The 18,139-nt window shown below is 37.1% G+C and overlaps 1 protein-coding gene across 1 annotated transcript in view; it reads left to right on the forward strand.

Annotated features, from left to right (window-relative positions):
• Positions 1-8,827: 8,827 nt before the first annotated feature.
• LOC110462780 overlaps positions 8,828-18,139 on the forward strand; it is a 29,135-nt gene continuing 19,823 nt past the window's right edge. The window contains exon 1 of the mRNA XM_021516943.1: positions 8,828-8,889. The gene's annotated coding sequence lies outside the window, so the exon portion shown is untranslated. The remainder of the gene's footprint in view (positions 8,890-18,139) is intronic.

Genomic DNA, 18,139 nt, shown 5'->3' on the forward strand with positions numbered 1-18,139 from the left:
GGGGGGGCTGTTTCTGTGCTGAACCTGTTTCCGTGCTTTGACCTTTTAGGCATCGTTGTGCACTAACTGCAAGTTAGTAAGAGTAAACACTTGGGTCAATCGAGAACCGTCGGCACTTTCCTTAAACGAGAAAATACGTTTAACCGTTTTTTTCTCGTTTACGGAAAATGCCGACGGTTCCCGATTAATTGTACTTTGGTAAGATGTTGAAGAAAACGAGACGAAAACAGATTCACACAATTTTATTCAAAACGTATTTCGGGAAGTAGATTTCTTACTATTACCTTTTTATTAGATTAGAATACAATAAGGTAACATTTTAGTATAATTTATATTTGCCACACGACTTATCATCGCATGTTCAACAAAATAGTGTGACTATCATGTGTTATATCTAGACGGTAATATACCGCCGGAATTGACTAGTTGTCGTTTTAGAATGAAAAAAAAAGTTATTGCAAACTGACTACCCTAGGCTGGTGAAATTAAAGACTACACATTATTGATACACAACGCGAAGCACAGCTGTTGCTTAAATTTCCTATAATTTATTTCTTTTCGCGTCCAGGACTCAGAAACTGGTCACCCGATGTTATCTAGTAATAATATAGAAATATGTATTAGGTAAAGTCTGCATTTCTAACTCCGACTTGGGTTATGCCCTTCGTGTATATGTAGATCCCCCACCCCCGTGTATACCGTCTTAGAAATACCAAGACAGATACAGCGTCAGTTAAAACATTCCTCAGCGCCAGCAACAATGATAAAACGGACAAGAGTCGAGTCGATAGGAAACAACAACAGGAAATAACCTTCCTTAGATTCCCCTGTTTATATGTGTCACACTTTATTAACGAAGTCCTACAGAGTCTGTTTATCAGGATTTCCTATATGGGTGCGTAAGAATGCCCCTGAGTCATCAGAACAAACAACACAAGACATCAACCGTGACAAAGGAACACGCGTACGTGAGTTAGGAAATCTTGAAGGTTGCTAGCAAGAAAGGGAAAGTTCACGATATGGAATATCGAAATCGTTCCGTTTATCGTACAGCTTAGTAGTAAGCCGTTCCTGTTGGTCATGTTGTAAGTAAAGATTGAGGAAAGTGGCTGCAGCTGCAGAGTTTAAAGTGCCATTGACTCAAGCTCAAGAGGGTATAAAAGATTGTATTTCTTGTTATTTAATGAACGCATATTTTCGATATATATTATTGTAAAATTGAAGGACTTGGCTAGTTTTTATTACAGGTTTTGATAAGCTCATCAATAAAGTTCAGCCTCATATCCTTCAGTATAATGGAAAATCTTGCTACCAAACTCAACAAGGATATCGTCAACCAGGAACTTTCAACATTCGCACAATTTCATCCTCAGAATATTTCATTTTGGCCTTTGCTGAACTTTCCACAAAATATGGGTCCAGACTAATTTACAACCATATTTTTATACTCGACGTTTGCCTTTTTGGAAAAGAAAGCTTTCAAAATAAGAAAATGAAGGGGTCCCTTTATAGATTGGTATGAAGTATGGTAGTTTTAAGAGTCGAAAAGACAAAAGTTTTCATAGAAGAAACATTTTTTGAGAAGAGGATCTTCAAGACTGATGGAAAGATTTTTCGAATTCTTCAAAATCCATATTACATTAATTTCTCTTTTCTACGCATACATTATGACAATAAGACCGATTTAATGGTACTGAGAAAGGCAAGAAGTCTTACTTACTTGGTTGAGCAGCTAGAAGATCAAACGATAAACCATTGTTGATAAGCAGGGGCGGGTCCAGGTGAGGGCGTAATGGGCGTACGCCCCCCCCCCCCCCCCCCCCCTTTTTCAAAAAAACCCCCCAAAAAACCTATCGTAATCTGCTAATATTGTATTGAATATGGCAATTTATCATATTAATTAAACACATAAACACCCTGACACTTTAACTATAAAATATACATGCTCCAAGTCGGGAACCGTTACATTAGTGCATTTCACAATTATTTTATGTTTTTTAGCAAAAAAAAAGGTCCAAATTTTTATTTGTTTTCAAATTTGATATTATTATTTTTTTGTATGAAGACCTGATATGTTTAATCAAATCGGAATGTAAATCCAAATGTGACTCTAATTCACCATGCTCTAGTCAGAGAAATTTGAATCATGTCATCAAAATATCGTATAATGGGTTATTTACTTAAATGTTTGTGAGTTAACTCTGTTTGACCCAAAATCAGAAAATTAAATGTACACGGGTTATAAATTCGCTATCTAGACATATGAAAGAAAGATATGTTCGCGGTGTCTTAGCACAGAGACGGGACACCCGGTAAATAAAGTGTCCAATATTCAAATGAATAGACTTCATGGCAGAATACTGGGACAACAACAAGTAAATGTGCTTTGTTAAATAAATAATCAATTAAGCTGTTGGATGTGTGATATAAATCCTTACTCTTTATGCATATGAATCGTCGCAAACAAATGCTCGCTATTTCATGGCGATATTACGGTTATGAAGTTTATACCGCGGCTCAATTTTACGCTTGTCATGTTATTATGGAGATGATATTTTCGCGATCAAGTGATTGAATTGCGAAAATATGATCCCCGCAAAAATATCCTGCTATACGGTACACGACCAAAGTTCTCTGTTTGAATTTTATCATCAGAACTTACAATTAAAGCCCTCAATTAGAATTTGTCACAAAACCCAAGACCTTTTATCTTCATTTTAAAGTTCCCAGTAAGATGCTAGTGGTCAGAATACCAAACCAAAACCCTTAATTGGAATCATTATAACCCAAAGCTCATATCCCAAATTAGAACTTGATCATCGCAAAACCCAAAGTCTCATATTAGATCTTCATCATCAGAACACACAACCAAAATCCCTAAATAAATATTTAACGTAACTAACACGCAAGTTAATTCCGTAATAAAGATTTTAGCATCAAAACAAACAACTAGTCATCCTCTAACCAAATCAACAATTAGAATGTTATCATCAGGGCACACAGCCAATGTTAATAGGAATTTCATTATCATGACACACTCTCAAATAAAGGCTTTATCATTGGAACACATGACAAAAGTTCTGATTCAAACATTTATCATCAGAAAATACAACCAAAGTCAAACGTCCCCAGAAATTAAATGACTTAATCATCAGAACACGAAACTGAAGTCCTAAATGAAACCTTTTTCGCCAGCTAGAATACACAACCAAAGTCCTCATTTATTTATTCCGCTTGTACTTTTTCAACGGTTTTCATATCAGTCTTTCCTTTGTTTTTATTTGTTGCCCTATCCCCAGAACACACAGCCAAAGTCGTCCATTAGAACTTTAACACAGGAACATACAGCCGAAGTCGTCCATTAGAACTTTAACATATATAGGAACACACTGCCAAAGTCGTCCAATAGAACTTTAACATAGGAGCATACAGCCAAAGTCGTCAATTATAACTTTAACATAGTAACACACAGCCAAAGTCGTCCATTAGATCTTTAACATAGTAACAAACAACCAAAGTCGTCCATTAGATCTTTAACATAGGAACACACAGCCAAAGTCGTCCATTAGATCTTTAACATAGTAACACACAGCCAAAGTCGTCCATTAGAACTTTAACATAGGTACACACAGCCAAAGTCGTCCATAAGAACGTTAAAATAGGAACACACAGCCAAAGTCGTCCATTATAACTTTAACATAGGAACACACAGCCAAAATCGTCCATTAGAACTTTAACATAGTAACACACAGCCAAAGTCGTCTATTATAACTTTAACATAGTAACAAACAGCCAAAGTCGTCTATTATAACTTTAACATAGTAACAAACAGCCAAAGTCGTCAATTAGAATTTTAACATAGGAACACATAACCAAAATCGCCCATTAGAACTTTAACATAGAAACACACAGCCAAAGTCGTCCATTATATCTTTAACATAGGAACACACAGCCAAAGTCGTCCATTAGAACTTTAACATAGGAAAACACAGCCAAAGTCGTCAATTAGAATTTTAACATAGGAACACACAGCCAAAGTCGTCCATTAGAACTTTATCATAGGAACACACAGCCACAGTCGTCCATTAGAACTTTATCATAGGAACATACAGCCAAAGTCGTCCATTCGAACTTTAACATAGTAACACACAGCCACAGTCGTCCATTAGAACTTTAACATAGGAACACACAGCCACAGTCGTCCATTAGAACTTTATCATAGGAACATACAGCCAAAGTCGTCCATTAGAACGTTAAAATAGGAACACACAGCCAAAGTCGTCCATTATAACTTTAACATAGGAACACACAGCCAAAGTCGTCCATTATAACTTTAACATAGTAACACACAGCCAAAGTTGTCCATTAGAACTTTAACATAGGACACACAGCCAGAGTCGTCCATTAGAACTTTAACATAGGAACACACAGCCAAAGTTGTCCATTAGAACTTTAACATAGGAACACACAGCCAAAGTCGTCTATTAGAACTTTAACATAGAAAACCACAGCCAAAGTCGTCCATTCGAACTTTAACATAGTAACACACAGCCAAAGTTGTCCATTAGAACTTTAACATAGGAACACACAGCCAAAGTCGTCCATTAGAACTTTAACATAGTAACACACATCCAAATTCGTCCATTATAACTTTAACAAAGGAACACACAGCCAAAGTCGTCCATTAGAACTTTAACATAGTAACACACAACCAAACTCGTCCATTATAACTTTAACATAGGAACACACAACCAAAGTCGTCCATTAGATCTTTAACATAGGAACACACAGCCAAAGTCGTCCATTAGATCTTTAACATAGGAGCACACAGCCAAAGTCGTTCATTAGAACTTTAACATAGGAACACACAGTCAAGTCGATTGTTAGATTTAATCTTATAAAGTTTATCTTCAACAGATTACAACATTATTTTTGTATTATCAAAATTCATAGCCAAAGCCCCTGTTTAGATCTTCGTCATCAGAATATACCACCACACAAACGTTACAGATCTTCGTGAGACCTTATCATCCCGAACCAAAACCAAAGCCCTCCAGTAGAACTCCATCATCGCCAAGTGTTTTAGCCATCAACATAATTTCTATTGCTACTTAAAGAGAATTTAATTCATAGACATCTGTATAAATGGTGGTCAAAGTTGACACAGAGGTCATCCTCTAGTGACCTTTCAGACATCCCCGCGCTTCCTGTCTGTAATACTCAACACTGAGAGAGATACATATAAGTATAATTAGGGGAAATCTCCCTCAGATTTTAGCATTAGATAGTAGCCCTTCCCCACATGCAATCATGGTCCTTAAAACTAAGCTCACGGATTATAGCTAGGGATTACCAATTCATCATGACTACAGATGCATAAAGCATGGTATATGTATAATTATGCCTTCCGCTACAAATTTTTGTATGTAGTTACGAAATTTGTTTACCCAAAAATGCACGCCTAAAAAGAAAAGCAATTTTTGGCATACTGCATATTATGATGTTTTCGCGAATCTAATTTTAGCTGTTCGGGAGATTATTCAAACGCTTGGTCGTTGATTTTTATCTCTAATTGCTTCTTCTACATAGAAGAGGTATGGTTAGCGTAACAACAACACAACGCAAAATGTTTAAAAAAAATATCGTCAAATTATTGAAATTCAGAACTGAAGTTGTACGTTGAAGGATTCAAAATATTAATCTCATGACAACAAACACATTTTATTTTAAAGATTTCATGAAATCAAATTTTGAGAATTTGCATTTATGATTCGTTAACTAATCATACTTTAAACAACTTGGCCCTGATGTGCCCTCTAAACCTTCATCACATGCCCCTACCTTGGCAAACCAGTGGGCCGCCAAAATATAAGATACATCTTCAACTGAAGTACAGCCTTAAATGTAATAGATATCTTTAATAAAACAGATTTATCGTTAATTCATTTATTGAAACATTTAAATATGTAATCACTATATGATATTTATATAATAAAGAATTAATAGAGATATCAATTAGTTTAAAGGATATTTGGACGTATAAGAGATTTATTTCAGGTATTAAATACAAGTTGGCTTGGTATACCTATCAACTACCGACCACCGTTTTCTTTACTCCAAAAATCCATGATCTTTATAATTTATTTAAGGAATATATTTGTCATTTACAACATCGTTTATTATCTCCCTTACAGACATAATTAGTCTGAAAGTAGTGGTACAGACCAATTAACTTATACTTACCGTAAATGACCACTTAAAGTTATCCGTCATCACTCACATCAGCGGTCAGTATGTTATATTGAGCAGAGCCAGATGCCTGGTACACGTGGTCCAATCACGTCTTAATCGTTTGATTGATATTTCCCGTTCCTCACCCGGAATTACTAAGGGAAGACATTGATAAGGTTTTTGAAATTGTAGAAAAAAACACCACATTGGGTTTAACGTCCTCACAACAGCTAGGGTCATATGAGGATGGGTGCTTAGGGGACATCACCAGCTAGGGTCATATGAGGATGTGTGCTTAGGGGACATCACCAGCTAGGGTCATATGCGGATGGGTGCTTAGGGGACATCACCATTTAGGGTCATATGAGGATGGGTGCTTAGGGGACATCACCAGAAAGGCAACGTTAATAGGAACGAAAGTAGACAAGAAAGATAAGAAAAGAATATGCTTGAATTAAATTGGCTGTATAATTTCCTAATTTTGATGAGAAACAAAATAGCCGATAGCAAATATGACATTCCCTTCCAAAGCACTTGACCTCGGATCCGTAATTTGTGAGGGTTCATCGACTTTTGTTTGGATTCGTGTGTTTTCAGTCACTGATGTCTTTTTTTTTTTTTGCACGTCTTTGAATTAAGATTTTGGCTTTTGTGTCGACGTTGATATAGATATATTTCTGTTTTATATTCGTGGAATATTGGAATGACTGTTTAAGTCCATTTGGTTTGTTTTGCAACATCGTCAACGTTAATTCATAATTTCGCTGTAAAGTGGAGTCATATGCGGAATGGGAAAAAAATATTCACCCGAGCTCAACACTCTAAGGACAAAGATGAAAGGTGATCAGAAACTAGGAAAACACCAAAACAAAAGGTATAGCATCAAGAATCCCAATGAAAAAACCCGGAGCCGTAATCGGTTATACTGAGATCAACATAATCTCTGCCGGTATATCGATATCATTGTGCAGATTGATTCATTCCATGTGGTACAGCAAACACCGTTCTCCGTAGCCCCTACTCACATTGAACGAACTCGACTTACAGATATTCAGATGGATTTAATGCAGACATTCAGATGCATCTTTACAATCTCTGTGGTCATGCAAGATATGGCGCAGGATCGGTGAGATTTACGGAGTCGGATTAAGACCGGCCATGGGTAATGCCATAACTGATTCACGAAGTTGGTTCAGAAACGTCACGCACAACGTCACAGACGGGTGTGCCAAGAGGAACAGAAACAAATCGAACGGAGACAATTGTGCGGATGTTTGGGTGCGAAAACCTATCCTACCAACGTATGAGTACACTTGGCCCCTCCTCTGATAAAAAAAGTATTAATAATGTAAGTGTGAGCGTACTCTCAGATCTCGTTGAGTAAGGTATCTACTCGGCTTATCACAAACATTAAAAATTCAACGGGAAAGGATGGGTGCCAATTTGGGCCTTCTGATTGCTATCACCGATAAGTTTTTTTGTACATGATATGACATGACCGTAATGTCAGCTTTGAGACCATTCCGAGACATGAGTGGGCAAATTCGGGGATCAAAATTACAGATGGCACATTTATTTTTACAAAACTAGGTTTTTTGTGGTGTTTTTTTTAACTTTCTACATACATTTTGAGGTATTGTGTAACACTTATGCTTCAAATAATACAAATGACCGAATACTTTCATGTCATATATCACGACGGCATAACCCCACCAGAAGATCCAAATTGACACCCATCCTTTATATCAGAAACTGTTAATAATTAACCGGAGGTCGCATTAAGCTTTGGTATGTAGTAAAACGAAAACTCCCAAATTACTTATTGTTTTCGTATCGCCTTTGTGTTTTGTCAATTATTGAGCATATTATATAGACCAATGTCCGCTGTCGCCAACAGCTGATGGGTTTTTACCTGTAACGCAGGAAACGATTATCCTTCTGGAACTCATGGTTTTGCTTCCGATATTTGGGTATTGGTTTATAATGTATTTCCGTTTGTCACCTCGGTTCCCATGCTATGATACAATTCTATTTTATTCCAGCTATCTTTGTCGCCGTGTTATGATGTAAATACTATTCCATTTATTTTTCCGTAAGTTTCAAGTTATTGCTCTTTAAATGAGATTCATGCATAGCAATTGATGTTGATGTACGAACGTATGATATTTCAAGGCTGACCTCGGAATCTCTCAACGCTTTACGGATGAGAGAGATGATCGCGATAGTCCCAAGTGTTTCGTCTATAGACCCTGGAGGGTGGTGGGATTGCTGGTGATCATTACTGAGTCACGTACATTTGCGCGTCAGAGACATAATTTACGTACACAGTACTCCTAGCGTCAACATGAATCTCCTTTGAGATTTCCTGATCTCCCCCGCTGTCCTCCCGCGGACATCAAATGCTTTACTGTAAAAACTAAACGAGTTCCCCCGTTCTCATAATTAGCAGTGTCAGTGACGGAGTGCCCGCTACAACAGTTAGGTTGACCGCTAAATGACTAGCTGCGACGTATATGTATGAATGGAATAATTTAATTTATGAATGAACTAGCATGAAGGAAAACTCATTCTGTTAGAACAGAGTATTCAATGGTAGCGGGGATCTGTTGTGAAGAACGCCAATGGACAAGACAAACATGTTGACAGGATCAAATAACGGTGAGTAAATCTATTCCTAAATTGATAGATTTGAAACTTGTAACAGGTGCCTTTCTGATGATTGCTTTATTTCATATTCCATGTCAGATAATGTCACTATTATTTAAAGCAATAAATCACGAATGAATACACTGTCTTGTCGGTGTGGCAGGGGTTAGAAACACAATTCGACCCTATCGGCCTGATTTATTGATACATATGTATAGACATAAACAAATATTACCACTTATCTATTATGAATTCTTTCTGTGCTCGTCGTTAACAATATAGTTCTGTAATGATATTTAACAAACACGAGAAAATAAGGGTACTTAGTATATATCTCAATCCTAACTCTTTATTTTCTAAATAGTTCATAATTTAACTGTGGAAATAAGAGAAAACACAGTCACTGTACGTTTTTACCCTCCAAAACGAAAAGAAAAAAAATGAATGGGCCGTTCGATAGACGATTGCCTCTCCTTCACAATTTGCTTTAAATATTCTAAACATAACAAATTGACAAGATATGATAAACCAATTTTCCTCCGCATTAACGATACTTTACCATAACACTATAATGTTCTAGATGAATGTTAAGATGACCTCTGTGAGCTTTGCAAGTAATCCGCGATGCTATCCTGGCAGTTATAATGACCAGATAATCTCTGGCCTAGATAGCTTGTCAGGCTCCATTCCACTTATCACGTGGCTGCTGGGCTATTCCACACGAGTTACCGCGGAATGAATATTGCGTGAATAGTTCCACAATTTATGGATATCATGATGTATATTACGTGTTCATGTCAATTGTGGACATATCGATTATTACAAATTCACTACTCTCCTGTAATTTTTATCGGGTGGTGATGGTTTGAGTGGGGGTTAGAAAAATAGTTTTCAAAATAGAAAACAGTTCAAAAACGTAGCAAAGAAAATGTCCTCTTCAATAATAATGCAAATAAATCCTAACCACATGGACTCTTGCTTATTCATTAAACAGTCTCTTGAACTGAGGAGAGTGGGCTTGCTGACAGTATAAGGTATGGACTTTGCAGCTAAAAATGTTTAAATCAAATTTTCTATTTGAAGCTATGTTAATTTTGTTCATGTTAATGTACATTAGAAATATAAGTAATCACTTTGCGACTTTTCTACATGTACATGTCTATGTATATATCTCACTGTGTTTTTCTATTTTGCCTTCAAACTACTTTGTAGTAACAAATGTGCAAATAAATTTTTTGAATTGAATTGTGATTTAGCTTGTAAAGAAACTGGTGGAGGGCATATTTTACCGTTTGGAACACACGATGCCACCTCCAGTGGTTAATGAAGTTTTATGGGGTCAATTTTTATTTGATCTCCTTATTTTCTTTGTGCTATGTTCTGTCTCCGTGGCTTATGTAACATTAGGTCTTGTCTCCGTGGCTTCTGTAACATTAGGTATTGTCTCCTAGGCTCCGGTAACATTAGGTATTGTCTCCTAGGCGTATATCTCCTTGTTTTCTGTCTCCTAGGCTTCTGTGACATTAGGTCTTGTCTCCGTGGCCTCTGTAACATTAGGTATTCTCTCCTAGGCGTATACCTTCTTGGTTTCTGTGTCCGTGGCTTTCGCAATATTAGGAATTGTCTCCTAGGCGTAGATCTCCTTGGTTTCTGTCGCCGTGGCCTCTGTAACATTAGGTCCAGTCTCCTAGGCTTCTGTCACCTTAGGTCTTGTCTTCTAGGCATCTGTTACATTAGGTATTCTCTAATTGAATTGTGATTTAGCTTGTAAAGAAACTGGTGGAGGGCAGATTTTACCGTTTGGAACACACGATGCCACCTCCAGTGGTTAATGAAGTTTTATGGGGTCAATTTTTATTTGATCTCCTTATTTTCTTTGTGCTATGTTCTGTCTCCGTGGCTTCCGTAACATTAGGTCTTGTCTTCTAGGCATCTGTTACATTAGGTATTGTCTCTTAGGCGTATATTTCCTTGCGTTCTGTCTCCCAGGCTTCTGTAACCTTAGGTATTGTCTCATAGGCTTCTGTCACATTAGGTCTTGTCTCCGTGTCTTCTGTAACATTAGGTCATGTCTCCTAGGCTCCGGGAACATTATGTATTGTCCCCCAGGCGTATATCTCCTTGGATTCTGTCTCCGTGGCTTTTGTAACATTAGGTATTGCCTCTTAGGCGTATATTTTCTTGGGTTCTGTCTCCGTGGCTTCCGTAACATTAGGTATTGTCACCTAGGCGTATATCTCCTTGTTTTCTGTCTCCTAGGCTACGGTAACAGTAGGTATTGTCTCCTAGACGTACACCTTGGTTTCTGTCTCCATGGCTTCTGTAACATTACGTCTTGTCCCCTAGGCCTCTGTAACATTAGGTATTCTCTCCTAGGCGTACCCCTCCTTGGTTTCTGTCACCGTGGCTTCTGTAACATAAGGTCTTGTCTCCCAGGCTTCTGTAACCTTAGGTATTGTCTCATAGGCTTCTGTCACATTAGGTCTTGTCTCCCAGGCTTCTGTAACCTTAGGTATTGTCTCATAGGCGTATATCTCCTTGTTTTCTGTCTCCTAGGCTTCTGTGACATTAGGTCTTGTCTCCGTGGCCTCTGTAACATTATGTCTTGTCTCCGTGGCTTCGGTAACATTAGGTATTGCCTCTTAGGCGTATATTTTCTTGGTTTCTGTCTCCGGGGCTTCTGTAACATTAGATATTGTCTCTTAGGCGTACACCTCCTTGGCTTCTGTCTCCGTGGCTTATGTAACATTATGTCTTGTCTCCGTGGCTTCCGTAACATTAGGTATTGTCTCATAGGCGTATATTTCCTTGCGTTCTGTCTCCCAGGCTTCTGTAACCTTAGGTTCTGTCTCCTAGGCTTCTGTGACATTAGGTCTTGTCTCCAAAGCTTCTGTAACATTAGGGATTGTCTCCTAGGCGGATATCTCCTTTGTTTCTGTCTCCTAGGCTTCTGTCACCTTAGGTCTTGTCTTCTAGGCATCTGTTACATTAGGTATTCTCTCCTAGGCTTACACCTCCTTGGTTTGGGATTTAGCTTGTAAAGAAACTGGTGGAGGGCATATTTTACCGTTTGGAACACACGATGCCACCTCCAGTGGTTAATGAAGTTTTATGGGGTCAATTTTTATTTGATCTCCTTATTTTCTTTGTGCTATGTTCTGTCTCCGTGGCTTCTATAACATTAGGCCTTGTCTCCCAGGCTCCGGTAACATTAGGTATTGCCTCTTAGGCGTATATTTTCTTGGGTTCTGTCTCCGTGGCTTCTTTTACATTAGGGATTGTCTCATAGGCGGATATTTCCTTGGTTTCTGTCTCTGTGGCTTCTTTAACATTAGGTATTGTCTCTTAGGCGTACACCTCCTTGGCTTCTGTCTCCGTGGCTTTTGTAACATTAGGTTCTGGCTCCTAGGCGTATATCTCATTGGTTTCTGTCTCCGTAGCTTCTGTAACATTAGGTCATGTCTCCTAGGCTCCGGTAACATTAGGAATTGTCTCCTAGGGGTATATCGCCTTGGTTTCTGTCTCCATGGCTTCTGTAACATTACGTCTTGTCCCCTAGGCCTCTGTAACATTAGGTCTTTTCTCCTAGGCTTCTGTAACATTGGTTCTTGTCTCCTAGGCTTCTGTAACCTTAGGTATTGTCTCATAGGCTTCTGTAACATTGGTTCTTGTCTCCTAGGCTTCTGTAACATTGGTTCTTGTCTCCTAGGCTTACACCTCCTTGGTTTCTGCCTCCGTGGCTTCTGTAAGATTAGGTCTTGTCTCCTTGGCTTCTGTAACCTTAGGTATTGTCTCATAGGCGTATATTTTCTTGGGTTCTGTCTCCGTGGCTTCTGCAACATTAGGTTCTGTCTCCTAGGCTTCTGTAAGATTAGGTCTTGTCTCCTGGGCGGACACGTCCTTGGTTTCTGTCTCCGTAGCTTCTGTAACATTAGGTAGTGTCTCCTAGGCGTACAACTCCTTGGTTTCTGTCTCTGTGGCTTTTGTAACATTAGGTATTGCTTTCTAGGCGTATATTTCCTTGCGTTCTGTCTCCCAGGCTTCTGTAACCTTAGGTTCTGTCTCCTAGGCTTCTGTAAGATTAGGTCTTGTCTCCTAGTCTTACACCTCCTTGGTTTCTGCCTCTGTGGCTTCTGTAAGATTAGGTCTTGTCTCCTTGGCTTCTGTGACATTAGGTCTTGTCTCCGTGGCCTCTGTAACATTAGGTCTCGTCTCCTAGGCTCCGGTAACATTAGGAATTGTCTCCTAGGGGTATATCTCCTTGGTTTTTGTCTCCGTGGCCTCTGTAACATTAGGTATTCTCTCCTAGGCGTACCCCTCCTTGGTTTCTGTCACCGTGGCTTCTGTAACAATAGGTCTTGTCTCCTTGGCTTCTGTAACATTAGGTATTGTCTCCTAGGCGTATATCTCATTGGTTTCTGTCTCCGTGGCTTCTGTAACATTAGGTTCTGTCTCCTAGGCGTATATCTCCTTGGTTTCTGTCTCTGTGGCTTCTGTAACATTAGGTCTTGTCTCCTAGGCGTATGTCTCCATGGTTCCTGTTTTCTTGGTGTGTGTCTCCCTGATTCCTTCTCATGCCGAATTGGCCCTATCGCGTTGACCATAAATGATTTATCTGTTTTACTAAATTAGCCTGCACTAATATTTTTCAGTAACTGACGTACATGTTGTTGTTTTTTTTACTTAGGAGGATCACTTTGTCCTTTTTTGGAGTATTTTACCTGTACTATTTTAAAAATGACCACGAGGTAATTTCAACAATGTGAATTATCGTGTCATAAATATTAACTACTTAGAATATCGTTAATACTTGCAAACAAATATTCGTTTGTTTTAGAACAATCTTCTCAACATTGAAAGGTACAGACATAATGCTCATCGATTAATATATCATCGGCAAATAAAACGTAACGCAGATTTGAGTCACGTATACTGTGAAAAGATATATTTTGATATGTCCAAGTGACTTGCTCTTCTTTCAACTTCCTCGTCGTTCATGACACAAATTAATATATCATCGACTATTAAATGTAACGTAGATTTGAGTCACATATACGCTCGCTGATTAACAGTGCAAAGATATATTTTGATATTTCCAAGTGACTTGCTCCTCTTTCAACTTCCCATGGTCGAAATCTTCCATTCGTTCACAAAATAAATATTTTGTGGTGTTCCTCCTTTATTACAATATTTTTTTGTATAAAGAACGAAAATCATTTTGTATTAAATATTTATGAAAATGAACAATGCAAAATAGTAAAAATACTAAAAACAAAAACAAAACAGAAAACAGATGTGTAAGAAATACCGTAACATGGAAACCCTATATGTTCTATGTATCTAGATGTTGAGGGAGCCATGCATTGGTTGTCATCGGACTGTTATCTCACTGAAGCGTGAACGGTGCCATATTTGAAACAAATATCAATCCGCCAAGCCCTATTTTTTTTACTGCGTATACGCTTCTTTATACAAAGTCAGAGTTAACTAAGCTAAAGAAGGCATATATGTAATTATTAAGCTATGTTAAATCAAAGTGATATCGCGTCCTAAAAACAATAACCGTGTTGGTGACAATGAAACAATGAGCATTATCAAAAACATCGACCCTGATATCACGTAAAAATAGTTTATCTCTCGACTAAATCATGATGGCGACCATAAAACTCGCCCAGTCTTCATCAACCTGCATTTCTCGAAACTTTGTTTTGTAAGATTTTCTTTTCGCAGTCGGAATTCATCACAAAATGATATTCTGACCACGCTCCTGAATACTGACACAAATGCGACATGCAAACACTGTATACTGTTACAATCAAGGAAAGGAAAGTTTACAATTTAAAAATCAAAATGTTCACTTTTATCTGAAAGCATAGTGTTAAGTAGTCCCTGTTAGACATGTTGAAAGTAAACCTCGAGGAGATTGGCTAATTTTGAACAGCCTGGTGTGTCCCTGATTTCCAAGTTCAGATGGGTTGATACGATCAACGTGGCCATAGAATGGCGTGATAGTAAAAGCGACATATTCGAAGTGAAACGGAAGGACTTGGCAGGGTTCTTGTTCCAAGTGAAATGTGGATTTCGTAGAACTCAAAAGATCTTTTCGCAAATGTTGAACATTCTCTTCTCGATTCTTTTTTATCTACCGCGATATTTTCCATTTACTTACTAACATGCTTCATACTTAACTGAAGAATTGACGTCGTTTCCTATTATAACAAGAAAGACAAACGGCGATTTAAAAACATTGGTGTAAACTATTCTGGAGCATGTTTTTTTCATCAATAAAAGATGAAATACCTACTGATGATGAAATCGTAAGAAATATTGTGTTTCTGATTGAAAATATCTTTGTTGATGTCGTTAGCAAGATTTTCAATCTGATGGTAGGCATTAAATATTGCCCACTCTTCTGACCGATTTGTTTTTGTATTTATATATGAATTGATTTATTGAAAGAGCTTATCAGGACTGGTGACAGAAATACCTTCAAATGTATCGACGATGTCCTGTCTTTAATTCATTGGCCACGTAGACGTATATACCTTCCCGAAATTGAAATCAAGGACCCTACAGACTGTTCTACTTCAGCCGTTTTCCTCGATTATTACTTTGAACATGACAAACAGGGATGGCTTACTAGTAAGCTGTACGATAAGCGAGACTATTTCGAGTTCCGATCGTTAAGTTCCCTTTCTTGATAGTAACATCCTTGCCTCCCTCAACATACGGTGTTTACATGTCGCTGTTATTCATTAATCGGGAACGTAATCTGGAAACTATGATTTACGTGATAGATGCCGACTCCTGACGAAAAACTTACAACAACTGGTTGCAAAATGAAGGGTGATGCAGACAATGGATATTTTTTATGGTCGCCATTTTGAGCTTATTTGTAAATATTTTTTGTGTGATGTGAAAGACGATGTTTGATTATGCTCATAAGTGTGCCTGTTTGTTGTGGTGTCACTGACATAATTCTTACTATGATGATATGAAATTACTATAATTTGATTGTGGTGTTGTCGTGGATGCAGCTAGCAGACAAAACGCTTACCCTTCATTCTTCTTGAAAAGGTATTTTAAAAATCTAAATGTAATTTTTTGCTTTGTTCATATTTTTCCCTATCAAAATGATTAACAATCACAGAAATCTTTAGATGAAATTTATGTTAATTAAGTATTTCTTGAGAAATAGCGATACATAACTTAAACTTTTTAAAGTGAATTTACTCTTGCCACTGTCAAAATATTGAATTAACATTGATCAAAATAATTTTATTATTACGAAATCTTCTGGGTTTTTTGTAAGCACCATACTAATGATGTGCTAAATAAAAAATATTTCATTACGATATCAATGATTCTTTATATGAAATAACAAGGATGATATAATTGGGCCAGGTGTCACTAATGTTAAAGGTTTGCACCAATTCACGTCTGAATCCAGATTGATGTCATGCAGACTTCTGTTTTGACCTTTTTGTACTATCTTTCAATTCCTGTGTTATGAACTTGGTATTTTTTTCCAATTCATCGACTTCGTTGCCTGCAAACCGTATTAGAGATGACAGTTATTACCGGAAATGCGTCATCGTCGCTGAGATCGTGATGGGGCGAGGTTCATAGTAAGTTTTATTGAAACACTTTAAACACATCAAGGGAAAGTTTTAACGCATTTCTTTTCTGATAAAAAGGAATTAGGATTCTGTTAAAGTGATTGACCAACTTGAAAATATTTGATTTAGAAAGATATGTCTGTAAGGGCGCACACTACCTGCTAAGTTTGTTCCTCCGCCGCCGCGAAAATATAGTCCGTATAAATCGACAAATAATACGATTGTCTTTAAAACATTAATTTCGATTGAACATTTTTATGCTCACTTTTCTGAAATATTAAAAAAAAAATCCCTAATATCATTAAAGTTCTTCTTTGTTGAAATAATAAATAATGAAATATGTCATAGCAGTATATATATTAATAATGAGTGCTTCATAGCACTCACAGATTTACTCAATTTAAACAATGATCCGAGCCCTACAATCCATTCTACTCCTTATCGTTCGTGTCTATTAAATTCAGCCGTCCTAAGTTTTTTTTTACTTAAGTGTGAAATGTAAATTGTTCAGGCTTTCATTGTTGATGAAAAGTTATGTGTCATATTTTACATAAACAGGATTATTAATTTTCGTTTTTAGGTGTAGTATACGGATCCATACAGTTGTGTATGGATTCTGTCAGTAGCATCAACGAAAAGGCAAAACAGAAATGGGTATATGAAACATTGTCTTGCGCAAACTACTCTAAACCTCAAAATTTCCTAATAATTGTTGACCTATCCTTTTGTAATGCTGTTGTATCTATATGCAGCCGTCTCATAACTGAAGTAAAGTATCATATGTTCAGGTTTTCATTGTTGATATAAATGCAATACTTCTGTATCTTTATTATACGTGATACCAGTTGCTTTATTACAAATAATATTTTAATACGGTTGAAATGAATTACTTGTCTACACAGTTCATTATCCAATTCTAGCGTCGAAACAACGTTTGATTAACTATAATGCAATAACGCAATTAAAATGTATTATCTGTACTTTCAGGACATTGATTAACAACAGATTGAGTATAAACATGTCAGCTTTAACGGTTATCTGTTCATAACTGTGTAAACTGAAGGACGACTGGGCCAAAAAATAAACTTTTTATTTTATTTTTTTATTTTTCATCAGTAGCACAATTTTAAAATCAAAACAATAGCTGTATGACTCAACAAATAAATGATTGTATTTTGATGTAGAAGTTAAATTCCTAAATAGGCCCAACATAGTATCTGCCAATCCATTTCATTTTATATTATTTTCTGAGATGTGTGACAGAATGGTATATAGGTTCAATAATCTACATAATCCATACTAACTGACATGAAGAAAACATTTAGAAATATGTATGATAGGACGCTTTCAACCGATCTCTTTGTCAAGCTAAAACACGCAATACATGAGGCCGAATCATCCCAAGGACGAAATTGATTGAACTTTGTATGATGCACTTTCTTTTCAAGACAGCAACCGTATTTATTTTAGAGTAATGCTTGCATATATAATCATATTTAAGATGATCACACGTTTCCATTACGTGATCAACAACTGTAGTGGCGTCCTTTTTTGGACAAGCAAATGTTGCAAAGGTATGGCGATTAATTCATACAAAAAGATTATTTACTGACAGAAGATAAGACTCCTTTCATATATTGAGT

Source organism: Mizuhopecten yessoensis, unplaced genomic scaffold (genome assembly GCF_002113885.1).
Source record: "Mizuhopecten yessoensis strain PY_sf001 unplaced genomic scaffold, ASM211388v2 scaffold10829, whole genome shotgun sequence".
Classification (NCBI taxonomy): Eukaryota; Metazoa; Mollusca; class Bivalvia; order Pectinida; family Pectinidae; genus Mizuhopecten; species Mizuhopecten yessoensis.